The sequence below is a fragment of the Protopterus annectens genome, chromosome 6.part1 (assembly GCF_019279795.1).
Source record: "Protopterus annectens isolate FY-2018-M chromosome 6.part1, PAN1.0, whole genome shotgun sequence".
NCBI lineage: Eukaryota > Metazoa > Chordata > Ceratodontiformes > Protopteridae > Protopterus > Protopterus annectens.
The window spans coordinates 24,186,481-24,199,580 of record NC_056738.1 but is presented as its reverse complement, the minus strand read 5'-3'; the positions used below and the strand labels follow the sequence as shown (position 1 = coordinate 24,199,580).

The following is a 13,100-nucleotide window of genomic DNA, read 5'->3' as shown; positions in this document are numbered from 1 at the left end:
CTAGAGGAACAGAAACAAATTCCAAAAATTCCCGCTATTTGCAACTGCTCCACCCCCTGCAGTATACCCATCTACAAAACTAGAGTTATAGTTTAATATTTGTCGACTAGCTGCTAATTAAAACTTTAAATTAAATGTTCTTGTAGCTTCGCTAATTTTGATTTTTCGTTGCAAACAAGCCAATAAGAAAGACAGATTGTTCCCCCCGTAGGATAACTTAAGTACTGAAACAAATACTTCCTCTATACTCCCAACCAACCCTCACACTTACAGAAATATTAACGGTTTGCCTGCGCGTGGTGACGTACAGACGTATGCGCATGTCTGGTTTGGAAGTCGCTCGTAGGATTCGGTTGCGTTCATGCCCATATTTCCGGCAAATTTGATTTTAGATGAGACGTAGTAGATAGCTTCGCTGGATTTTGAGGTAGGGAAAATGCACGAGAAGCATACATCTCAACTGTGCAGATTTTTGCCTCATATTTTGGGCCTCTTCTTCTTAAAATTTGTGGTTTTCTGGCAAATCACCGGGATGATGTGAGGATTTAAGTCACTAGATAATTACATATAGTTTGAATATAAGACTTCAAATCATTCCGAAAATGTATGCTAACATAATCCCTGTTACTCTAGTAACTTTATAACACTAATATTTAAAACCTGTTTTTGGGTCTTTGTCCCCCTATTTTGTCAGGCTTTTGCCAGATTTCTTGCACTAAGATGTTGAGAGGTATGAAACCCGTTGACAAGGTACAGAAGCTGTTAGATGGGATAGAGTATTGCAGCTAGGGTTACCACCTGTCCCACTTTGGGCAGTTGTGTCCTGACAAAAAATATTAAAAAGGGTAAATGTCCTGAGATTGTAGGACATAATTATGTCCCATATTTTATGTAATAGTTGCATAAAATAGTTATTTCTGTATCTAAAAATACCCAAATGTTACAAGAAACATAATAAGCAACTAAACTGCTCCAAGAATAAGCTTTTATTTAGGAAAAAAATTAAGTTCTATCCTTTGTACTGACCGTGGGTATGTGTCAGCCTGTAAAATCTGATGTGTGTCCCGAAAATGTCCCACTCTGGCCATTTGAAAAGGTGGCAACCCTAATTGCAGCCTGCTGCACTGGTGCTGACAACCATTTGTTTACCTTGCCACCAACTGCACTTTTTAAATCTTGACTTTGAGTCACGATGTGTACTTTTATGTCAACGGTACAGCTCGTTTATGTCTTTTTGCTGTCAGCAATCAGGTGGTGGATAATGGGTCAAATGGTCCCACGTTTCAAGAAGTCAATAAACACTATAAACGATTGTGATGTCACATATGAAAACTCTCAAAATAATAGACTAATTAGCTCTACAAATTTAAATTATGTGCATAACCTGGCTGTCTGTGTTTAGCACTGCCTAAGGACATTTAAAGCAACATTGTTTTTAACTTGAGTGCTGCTGGAGAAAACTAACGTAATTGCCGAGCTTGTGTCTTCCGTACTACAGTATATAATTAAATACACACCTAGTAAAAACGAACGATTGACTAAGAATACAATTTTCTTAATGCATAGCATGTTACATAAACAATATCCCAGCCAATAATGCCATGAGTAGCTTCTCTGTAACGAAGTCTAATTGCATATGCTGTAGGAAAATATGTGTGTAGTACCCATGAAGTTATGGGAAAGAGTAGTGGAAGCTAGGTTAAGAAGGGAGGTGATGATTAGTGATCAGCAGTATGGTTTCATGCCAGGAAAGAGCACTACAGATGTGATGTTTGCTCTGAGAGTGTTGATGGAGAAGTACAGAGAAGGCCAGAAGGAGTTGCATTGTGTCTTTGTGGACTTGAAGAAAGCATATGACAGGGTGCCTAGAGAGGAGTTGTGGTATTGTATGAGGAAGTCTGGAGTGTCAGAGAAGTATGTAAGAGTGGTACAGGATATGTATGAGGGTAGTGTGACAGCGGTGAGGTCTACGGTGGGAGTGACGGATGCGTTTAAGGTGGAGGTGGGATTACATCAAGGATCAGCTCTGAGCCCTTTCTTATTTGCAATGGTGATGGACAGGTTGACAGACGAGATCAGATAGGAGTCCCCGTGGACTATGATGTTTGCAGATGACATTGTGATCTGTATTGAGAGTAGGGAACAAGTGGAGGAGACCCTGGAGAGGTGGAGATATGCTCTAGAGAGAAGAGGAATGAAGGTTAGCAGGACTAAGAGAGAATGTGTGTGTGAATGAGAGGGAGGATAAAGGAATGGTGAGGATGCAGGGAGTAGAGGTGGCGAAGGTAGATGAGTTTAAATACTTGGGATCAACAGTTCAGAGTAATGGTGAGTGTGGAAGAGAGGTGAAGAAGAGAGTACAGACAGGATGGAGTGGGTGGAGAAGAGTGTCAGGAGTGATTTGTGACAGACGAGTACCAGTAAGAGTGAAAGGAAAGGTCTACAAGAGGGTAGTGAGACCAGCTATGTTATATGGGTTGGAGACAGTGGCGTTGACAAAAAGGCAGGAGTCAGAGCTTGACATGGCAGAGTTGAAGATGTTAAGATATGCACTGGGTGTGACGAGGTTTGACAGGAATAGGAATAAGTATATTAGAGGGTCAGCCCAGATTGGAAGGTTTGGAGACAAAGCCAGAGAGGCAAGATTACGTTGGTTTGGACATGTGCTGAGGAGGGATGCAGGGTATATTGGGAAGAAGATGCGAAGGATGAAGCTGCCGGGTAACCGAAAAATAGGAAGGCCTAAAATAAGGTTTATGGATGTGGTGAAGAGAGGACATGCAGGTTGTTGGTGTGACAGAGCAAGATGCAGAGGACAGGAAGAAATGGAAACAATTGATCTGCTGTGGCGACCCCTAACGGGAGCAGCTGAAAGAAGTACCTTCCCTTTCTATTTTACATCCATACCACTCAGCTGCCCAGAATGTTCAGATTTTTGTGTCATTTTTTTTTTTTGTTCTGTTTCTCGTAAAACTTGTTTTTTTGACAAGTCATTGAGGATTAAAGCCACTAAATAATGAGAAACATTTGGGTTTCAGACTTCAAATCCTTCAGAAAATGTATGCTAATGCCTGACCTGTTCTATATTCATAAGAGTAATATTTCAAATCTGCCCTGATTCCGGGCCCTTGCCTCCCCATTATTTTTTTGCTTTGAACAGATTTCTTGACCTAAGAGGTTGAGGGGTGTGCCTACATCCTCTCTTCACCTAGTACTTGGTCTTATTTCTTGGACTCACACTTGCTATTTACACATTCATCTGTTATTCTAACAAGTGTTTTTAATTTCATAGTACTGTACCTGTATAAACATAGTATTGTCTTAACCTATTGCTGTAACACTCTGCCTACCAGATTTATTTTGCTTGTATGTATGCTTATTCTTCATAAATTGCATTGATATGTATTCAGCCCAGGCTGGTCCTGTAACTGGTCATGCTTGACCAGTGCTCTACCCCTGTTGGCAAATGTAAAAAAAAAAAAAAATAAAATAAGTGTCAGATAATATCTTTACTGAACTGTCTGTGAAGTGAAAAATATCACAGTACACAGACCCCTTTCTGGTGAAACACACACAAATATACAGATGTAGTGCCATTGCTGTGTGATGCATATTGTCATGTATACTACAAACCTTTAAATGAAAGACACAGTAAATGTATACAGCTTTACTTTAAATTATATTGAATTGCAAATAAATATAGCTGCATAACATGCAATGGTGGGAACTCTGGCTCTAGCTGATTGTCATTGTTGAAGTGACACCTTGACCCCATGTGCAAAAATGGGGAAAAGGGCCTTGGATGGGTAGATTGATGCCGTATGCAGTGGTACAACTGAAACTTCATCTTTTTGATACCATTCAAGAAAATGGCTACTTTAACTTTTAAACAATCCGCATTCACTATGTACAGTCTTTACAGCATGTTGATGTCTTCCACACATTGAGTACCAGTTTGATGAAAGTTGTTTCATCACAGTATGTTTCCTGAATAGCAGCTTATTGCGGGTGAGATGAACATATTCCTTATCTTCCAACTCTTGCATTGAGTTTCACAACTCTGAAATACTTGATTCAGAACTTTGAGTTAGCAATTGTGATTATGAATACTTGAACAACTGAGCTTCTTCAGGGTCAATCTTTCTCCTTTTTCAGTTTTGAGGGGTCCTTTTTTAATCTATCTTGGTAAAATTTCTGTTCATGCTGTCTTTCTTTCAAGATATCTGTAGCATTTTTTTTCAGGAATTAAAATATGACATGGATAATTGCTAGTTTAGTTACGCAATATCTTCCCCTTGGCAGCTGTTTTGCTGGACATCCTACAGACCGCAGACATGTTTTTATAAGCCACAAAAGAGAGAAAGGAATTTGAGTTTTCAGAACTGTCACACTTTCTCATAAGATTTTTTATAATCTGGGCCATGTGTTTTACTTGCCTGTTGCTATGCTGATATTTTGGACTCATTGATTTGTAAAATTACATAGTGTTTATATTACAGGTTGTAGACCATCCAATATTGTTTCTTATTGTCTACTATGTCTAACAAAAACAAATTCAGTATACTGATGATGCCGACTTTTAGTTTTATAGAAATGTACTGTCTCTGGGTACTTTGAATACTAGCCAACACAGGGAAGGTAATTGACATATTTATACAAAAACAAATGTATTCTCACTGTTATCTAAGGCAGTTACAAAAACCAAAGCCAGAATGTTGAAAAAAATAAGTATTACAGGTTTTGCTTATTTTGAACCCTTTGCTCACTCTGCTTGAAGACCAGCAAAGACATCACATGCTGTTGCTTTACATTTAGTTATTTCTAGGAATGACTTATGAAACTGTTGTAACATGGCTTCACAGAGTTGAGTAGGAATGTTAGTTTCATCACCTTTAAACATCAAACTTGTACACATGAACACTTATCATGGTATGGGCAGCATACTTTAATCTGTGACTGTACTACTTTAACACAGTGGGTGCAACCATTCACTACATCTTTAATTTAACAGCTGTTTATCTCTGTCCTGTCTTAATACTGGTTTGCGTTGCTTCTAGTGTCTGAGCCGATGCAGACAAATGCAAAGTAATCCACAGGATTTCCAAGACTTTCTCCAAAGTAGGTTTTGTTGTAGGTCTCACCTGTCTCCATCGGTTTACCTGATTCATGCTTATCTTGTAGATCATAATGTCAATCTCGCCTTCATTCTTGCTGGATGACTCGGCCAATACTAAAGCTTGAGAGCTAATTCCACCGGCTCGAGGCTCCCCTATATCCCACAATGCTAGGCGGTAACTACTCAGATCTCGTTTGCCGCTATAGCTGACGAGGTGCTTTTCTACCGGCTCAGGCAGGTGAGTTAGAGTTTTTACCATATTAGGTATTTCTTAACCCCCTTTTTTGTCTCATACCATAACCTTTTAGTTTAATTAAATAGTTAGATAAATCGACCCCTGTTTTTTCGGGTCTATATTCCCTCCCTTTCTTCCATTATCTTATCTTCGGCCCCTCCCTTCCCCCAGTCCTTTAGTGTGACTAAATTAGTTGTTTTTTAGTTAAGGGCTTGTGTGTGTGTGTGTGTGTGTGTGTGTGTGTGTGTGTATTTGTGGCTTGTGTTAGCCTTAATAATTTAATAATTTCTTCAGTAGAGGGTGTGTCTGTAGTGTGTTTGTGTTGTTGTCAGGCACTTCTTTTATGATGTCAAAAGACTCTAAGGTCTCAGGCTTCAAGAAGTGTGACTCGTGCTGTCAGAAAATGTCTCTGACAGACGGTCACACTTCTTGTGTGTATTGCCTGGGACCTTTGCACCTGCAGGACTCTTGTGCTGTTTGTCATGGTTTTAGCCCTAGAGTCCTGCAGGAACGCAAGAACAAATTAATCTTGCGGGGCTTATTAAAGCCTGAAGGCCCCCCGACTCAGTCTGTGTCGGGGAAGCCTTCTAAAACTTCCAAACAGTCGGCTCCGGTTTCAGAGTCGACTGCTGGAAAGATTAAGTCGGCTTCGACATCGGCTCCGGACAGAGCCGATGTTTCCAAGCCTCATACTGTTACCTCGGCTCCGGCTGGAGCCGAGGCTGATAAAACTCCGCTGGCTCCGATACTCTTATCGGATCCACAGTCTAGGAAGGGGTCCAGATCCCCCTCTATCGGCTCCGTGCATTCGGCGCCAGGATCCCCTCTTCTTTCTGAACGGAGCCATAAAACTCATTCCTCACGGTCTTCCAGGTTATCTGACCACGATTTGCAAAGGGTAGTGAGTAGACTTCTCAAGTCCGAGGCACTGGCCCAAATGCTGCATAGCCCGACTCACCAGTCAGTGGCTATTTCCATTCCCCAATACATTCCTCCTCTGACTCCTTTGAGTTCGGAGCCAGGGCTTGTCGGAGCCATGACTGTCGGTGCGTCGGATCCGATACCTTCCCTTTCGGCTCCGTCGTCTGCTCCGATCTCCTCCTTGGAGGGATCTCGGCGCCGAGCTTCCCTCGTCAGCTCCGGGGGGGCGAGTGGCATCGGACCCTTGTCCGACCCCGCTCTCCCTCTCGGGGCTTCGGCGCTGGTGAGTTCGGCTCCGACATCGGCTTCGGAGCCGTCCCTGTCTGTGCCGGGGGAGGTCCTTGTCTCTTCGGAGCGGGGGCCTCTGGCCTTGCCTGACAGAGGTGCCTTCGAGGTCATGCGGAGCATGCTAGAACCAGGTTCTGCCCCACAGTTGGCTCCTTCAGCCCCTCCATCTACAGTGCCTGCGGTGATTTCTACTCACCCCCTTGTCTTAGACCGCAGAGAGCCAACTCCTGAGGTTTCCCCATTGGGAATTTCTTCCTCTTCCGAGGCCTCTCCTGACCCGGTAGGAGATCCCCCAAGGAAGAGGCAGTGCAAGAGGAAGCACATTGACTCCCCTGAGTCTATCACCTCTGACACTGACTTAGAGGAATCGAAGGTTCCCTCGATCCCCTCTGAGGATGTCTCCTTTGCTGACATCCTTGAGATCCTGAAACAGAGGGGGAACTGGCCAGCCCTTAACCCTTCGGAGGATGAGTCAGTGTATCTTGAGGCGTTTGGCTCTCGCCCTTCTACCTCCTGGGTGTCCCTCCCTTTGACCCCTTATGGAAGTGGTGGCAAGGAAGGCTTGGACGGCTCCTGATTCAGTGGAACCCACCCCGAGGTGACCATCTAAATTTATTACTGCCCCTAGAGATAAAGATTTTTTATCCAGAGGTGTCCCTGTTGATGCCATGGTGGTGGCTGCGGCCACTAAGAAGGAGTTAGCCGATCCTTCGGTTCCTGTCCATCCTCCTAATAAGGAATCTAGGACCATGGACAGGTACGGCAAGCAGATGTTCTCGTCAGCGACCCTTTCAATGCGTTCGCTGAATTACTTATGCCACTTTACTCATCTCCAGAGAGATTTACTCAAGGATATGGGTGAACTGATAAAGGATCCTACAGCTGAGGGGTTCAAAGACACAATGAACTCCCAGTTGGCAACCCTGAATTCCATCGTTAACTCCTCCATGCGGCTGGTCTCATATGCTGCAGATGGGGCGAGTAGAGCCGCAGGCACAGGTGTTGCCTTACGATGTCACGCCTGGATGCGGCTATTCAACTGCGGACCCTTTCAAGGCGTCCTTCACCAATTCTCCCTTTGATGGATCATCCTTGTTTGGTCCACAGGTGAAGGATACATTGACCAGGTGCGAGGTAGAAGGTAAGACACTCTCTGCGAGGAGTCCATTTTCTACCCCTTCTAGACCCTATCCCAAAGGTCAGAGGGAGGAAAGATGTGGTTCATAAACAATCCCAGGGAGTCTCATCTGACGTACAAGGCCGATTCCCCTCTAGAGGCAGAAGGGGAATAATAATAGACGCCGCCCTAGAGGCAGAGGAGGTCCGCAAAACCTGGGTAGCAGAGAAATGTTCTCTGACAAACCCTTTCAGCATCCCTGAGGGGCTGCCCGGCTGTCCACCTTCGGAGGCAGTCGGGGGAAGGTTATCCCTGTACCCAAAAGCCTGGCTTTCCCTTACTCAAGACAAATGGGTACAGTCGATCATATCCGAGGGTTACAAAATTCCCTTTATTCACATCCTCCCATCCCAACCCAAAAGATCCCTTCCAGACGTTCCACCTGGTCTAAGAGAACAAGCAGCATTAGAAATTTCAAAGTTGCTATCAAAAAGAGCTATCCAGTCAGTCCCAGCAGACCAGCAAGGATCCGGAATCTACTCCAAATTCTTTTGGTACCAAAAACAGGGGACTGGAGACCCATACTGGATCTCAGCTACTTAAACAAGTATGTCAGGAAAACAAAATTCCGGATGGTCACGCTACAGTCCATTCTACCCTTCTTGGGTCAGGACAATTGGATGTCCTCGATAGATCTTCAGGACGCGTACTACCACATCAAGATGAACAGACGCTCCAGGAGATATCTCCGCTTCAGGCTGGGAGCCAGTCACTACCAGTTCAGGGCCCTGCCCTTTGGTTTCACTACAGCCCCCCGTGTGTTTACCAAATGCATGGCAGTGGCCGCGGCTCACTTGAGACGTCAAGGATTCTAGGTGTTTCCATATTTAGACGACTGGCTCCTTACCGCCACCACCAGACATCAGCTTCTTCTATCCAGGGACTTCACCATCCAATCTTGCCAAGCTCTAGGCATTTCGATAAATTTTGAAAAATCTGCCTTGTCGCCTTGTCAATCTATTACCTTTATAGGCGCCACCTTAGACACACTCAATCTTTCAGCCAGACTCATAGAGCAGAGAGTGTCAGACATTCGGAACCAAGTTTCCCTTCTCTTACAATGCAACAAAGTCAAAGCCAGACTAGTTTTGAAGGTGTTAGGACTCCTGGCAGCAGCTATTCCCCTTCTCCCCTTAGCTCGCTTTCACATGAGGATCCTCCAATGGATGCTGTTTACTCAATGGTCCTTTCAACAGCTCCCGATGTCCCATACCATATTGATAACTCAATCATGCAAGAATCAACTGTCTTGGTGGATCACATCACCTCAACTTCTCCGAGGAAGACCCTTCACTCTCCCCCCCCAGTCGCCACGTTGACAACAGATGCCTCCCTGATCAGGTGGGGGGGGCATTATCAGGGCAGGACAGTCCAAGACATGTGCCAACTTTCGAGTGCCACTTGCACATAAGCGTCTTAGAGATGAGAGCAGTGTTTTTAGAGTTGCAAGCCCTTCACGACTCTCTTCCCACTGGGACTATTGCAATTTAAACGGACAACATGTCCGTAGTGTGGTACATCAACAAACAAGGCGGAACCAGATCATACCCTTTATGTCGAGAGGCACTCAGACTTTGGCAATGGGCGATCTCTTCTCAGCGTTTTCTGATAGCAACGCACATTCCCGGGAAATCCAACGTTATTGCAGACAAATTGAGCAGGGCAATTCTCATGCCCCATGAGTGGTCTCTAAAGAAATCAGTTCTAGAAGAAGTATTCCTAAGATGGGGCCAGCCTTGCTGCGATCTTTTTGCTACTCCCCAAAACAGCAAGTGTCACAACTTCTTCACTCTCTTCCCTTTACCAGGCCATCCCACCAGAGACGCTCTAGTCCACGATTGGCCCCGGGGACTTCTATATGCCTTTCCCCCCTTTCCACTGATATCTCAACTAATTCAGAAAGCCATCGCCTTGAGAGTGACAATGATCCTCATTGCCCCTTACTGGCCTCGACAGATATGGTTTCCTTTTCTTCATCGTTACCTTTTGGAGCAGCCTTGGCATCTGGACCCAGTACCAGATCTGATAACCCACCAATCGGGTCAGCTGCACCAATCTCTGCCTTCTCTAAACCTCACAGCGTGGTTTCTCCGATTCCAACCTTAGCCAGGCTTCCCTCAATATCTCTTGCACAAACTCCACTCCACACACCTTCAGATAGAAACAACTCTGATCCAAAACAATACCAAAACAGCAAAATCTTCAGAAGTCGGGAATAGAAAAATAGGAACCAAAGTCAAATCCAAAAGCAAATTCTTTATTCTCGCCAAAGTCAAATCCAAAAGCAAATATCTCGCTCGGTCAGAGATATCTTGATAGCCTCTCATAAATCTTCTACCCGGAATATTTATAGTAGCAAATGGAAACACTTCTCTTTTTGGGCAACATCAAAAAACATAGATCCCTTTACTGCACCTATCCAGTCTATTCTAGACTTTCTAGCAGAACTCTTTCATTTAGGATCATCTCCATCTACCATTAGAGTTCAATTGACTGCCATATCAAATTAATAGCATCACGGCTCACAAACTCTGTAAAGCCTTTTTAAGGGGTGTATTTCTTCTCAAACCTCCAATCAAAGATCCCCCGCCTCAATGGGATTTGAACTTGGTTCTGGCATCCTTAATCCTTCCCCCCTTCGAACCGGCGGCTTCATGTTCTCTGAAGTTGCTTTCTTGGAAGACACTTTTTCTGGTAGCTATAACTTCAGCGAGAAAGGTTTCTGAACTCCATGCTCTGTGCAGCCGTCCTCCTTACTTAGTTTTTCACAAAGATAGGGTATCCCTCCGTACCAATCCATCCTTTTTGCCTAAAGTTTCCTCTCAACAAACCTAAACCAAATTATTGATCTCCCCGTCTTTTTCCCTAACTATTCAAACAGGTCGGAACAAAAGCTACATTTTTTGGATGTTCATCGCCAACTTAGATATTACCTAGACAGGACTAAACAATTCAGGAAATCTAATCAATTGTTTCTGTCATATGCGGAAGGGAAATTGGGCCTTCCAGTTACTAAAGTATCCCTCTCTAGATGGCTCACCTCTACAGTTACCTTCATCTATGAGATCAGACATCAAAAACTACCCTCAAGACCTAGAGCTCATTCAACTAGGGCATTAGCTACATCCGTAGCTTTTCAGGATAGGCTGCCAATAGATTCCATTTGTGCAGCAGCCACCTGGGCTTCTCCTCATACATTCATTTCACATTACAAATTGGACATGGTTTCCAGAAGCCGTGCCAGTTTTGGTTCCACTGTTCTCAAGAGTCTGTTCCGATAGGCCACCCGGGATAAGGTGCTATGGACGTGGTCCCATCCAGCAAGAATGAAGGCGAGATTGACAACTTAACATTAAGAAGTTATGTACCTACCATAACGTTCCATGTTAGTTGTCTTCTTCTCGCCTTCTTTCTTGCGTCCCATCCTCCTTCCCCCAAGCCTGGACAGACTGACAGGAATTCAGTTTGTGTTCTTCCTCTGGAAGTCGTCATTCCCACACGTTCTTCCACCTCTTTTATTCTTTCTGAGGTCTACAATACCTTTTACGCAGATTGTTTTGAGGTGGGTTTCCCTACTCCATTCTATGGAGACTAGGGTTGCTTGGTATAGCTATCAAACGAGATCTGAGTAGTTACCGCCTAGCATTGTGGGATATAGGGGAACCTCGAGCCGGTGGAATTAGCTCTCGAGCTTTAGTATTGGCCGAGTCGGAGCCGAGGATCGGCTCCGAACCCATCCAGTAAGAAAGAAGGCGAGAAGAAGACAACTAACATGGAACGTTATGGTAGGTACATAACTTCTTATTTCTGCACAATTAAAGTTCTTGGAAGTCTTGTCGGCGCCTTAAGACTAGACTTTTTAAAAATTTGCAGTACGTTATGGTGTGATGTTACAAAGGCTAATTTACCGTAGATATAATCATGAAGCTTTTGCCAACCAAAAACTCAGCTAGCATTTATTTGTGTGTGTGTGCAGATAACTTACCTAAGCATCAGTCAACGCCCTTGACCTACAGGTTTACCTTCCTGTGGTAATGTTGGGTAGCATCTTCTAGAAGTGTGACTGGTTGTGAAACACCATAGAACGGTAGAGCAGGAGACACAGTAAGCAGCTTTAACATCTTGAAATTTCTATCTTGTTTCAGCAGCTGTAACCATGCAGTGCATTGCTTTTGCAGCTTCCTGAGTGACACTGCCAGGGATCATTCCACTTGCCCTATTGGATAGGGGCACTGTGAAATAACATCGGGTGGCATGGTGCCTGGGCAATTTCTTTGGGATAGGCTTGTAAAGGTTCCAGGCCACTAGCCTAGTACACACCTATGATGTTTGGATGGCGCAGTGGTGCAGCAGTAGCGTTGTCACCTCACAGCAAGAGGTTCTCTGGTTCAATTCTCGGCTGGAGTGCCTTCTGTGCTGAGTCTGCATGTCCTCCCTGCATTTGTGTGGGTTTCCTCTGGGTGCTCCGGTTTCCTCCCACAATTCAAAAACATGCATCTGGAGCATTTCTGCCCAGGCCTCTGCTGAAAATTGGCTTCGTTCCAAGTCGGACTTTTCCAGTAAACACATGTTAAATAAATCAATAAGCAAAAATGAACCTATGAACTAGTATAGCTGACAAGTTTAGAAAGAACTGAAAAAGATATTGCATCATGCCAGTGAGCAGCATGAGAGAGAACTAGGCATATTTTCTTTAATTATAATTTATTTATTTATTTTTCCATATTTACTCTGACACTGATTTTTTTATCTGAGCCTGGTTTGAGATGTTTCAAAGTCAAGAGATCTCTATGCATGAATATATGCACACACATTCACCACTTGTTCCTGCTCAGTTTCAAGTCTTTCTGCCACAATCTGTCCATTGACTTGTTAGGTCTCAAATCATGCTCTTGTTTTATAGTTACTCACTGTCGAATATCATCAGTTACGCCGATTGTGGCTCCTGGCTCTTATTTCAACTTCTGGGGCTGACAGTATTCCAAAAGGCAGTCTTGGAAACCTGTATCTTATAGGAGGAGCACTGAATGTGTCTAGCATTGTCTTGCCTGAATGCCAAAATAAATTCAAAAATGTATTCCTCCATAAGCCAAGCGTGCAAAGTGTTTGAAAAACAAAAATATCACACAAAAACTAGATAGTCAAACTACTTTTATTGTTTGAGCTGTTTCTTTTCTATACAAAGATGGATATTGAAGAGCAAAGGAGAATATAGCAATCAGTTAGTCAGTTAGCCCTTAAATAGATGAGAAAAGTCATGTGAGGGATCAGCTGCTAAAGCTAAAGTTTTGCCTTATAATTTGAAAAAAAATCTGCTTAATTACAAATCATAAGTACGATGCATTTTTACAAATTATGAATGT

The 13,100-nt window shown here is 43.7% G+C and overlaps 1 protein-coding gene across 3 annotated transcripts in view; it reads left to right on the top strand.

Moving 5' to 3' along the window:
• Nucleotides 1-291: 291 nt before the first annotated feature.
• The window catches only part of CENPH (centromere protein H), a 620,329-nt gene continuing 607,520 nt past the window's right edge, over nt 292-13,100 (top strand). For 2 of the 3 annotated variants that reach the window (XM_044075459.1, XM_044075458.1), the window contains exon 1: nt 294-427. The gene's annotated coding sequence lies outside the window, so the exon portion shown is untranslated. Of the gene's footprint in view, nt 428-13,100 lie in introns of all 3 variants that reach the window. The other variant, XM_044075457.1, reaches the window with a different exon arrangement.